Below are 203 nucleotides of genomic sequence, written 5' to 3' on the forward strand. Positions count from 1 at the left end.
AGTACTCAGAGGACAGTTGGTAGTAATAAATGCATACATCAAAAAAGAGGAAAGAAGCAAAATCAACACTATAACTCTACACCTCCAACAACTAGAAATAGAACAATAAAAAAAAACCCTGCAGTATCTAGAAGCAAGGAAATAATAAAGATCAGAGTGGAAATAAATGAAACAGAAAACAAACAAACAAACAAACAAAAAGA

This window comes from Orycteropus afer, unplaced genomic scaffold (assembly GCF_000298275.1).
Source record: "Orycteropus afer afer isolate SDZICR_OR568_19922 unplaced genomic scaffold, OryAfe1.0 scaffold00708, whole genome shotgun sequence".
In the NCBI taxonomy this organism is placed as follows: Eukaryota; Metazoa; Chordata; class Mammalia; order Tubulidentata; family Orycteropodidae; genus Orycteropus; species Orycteropus afer.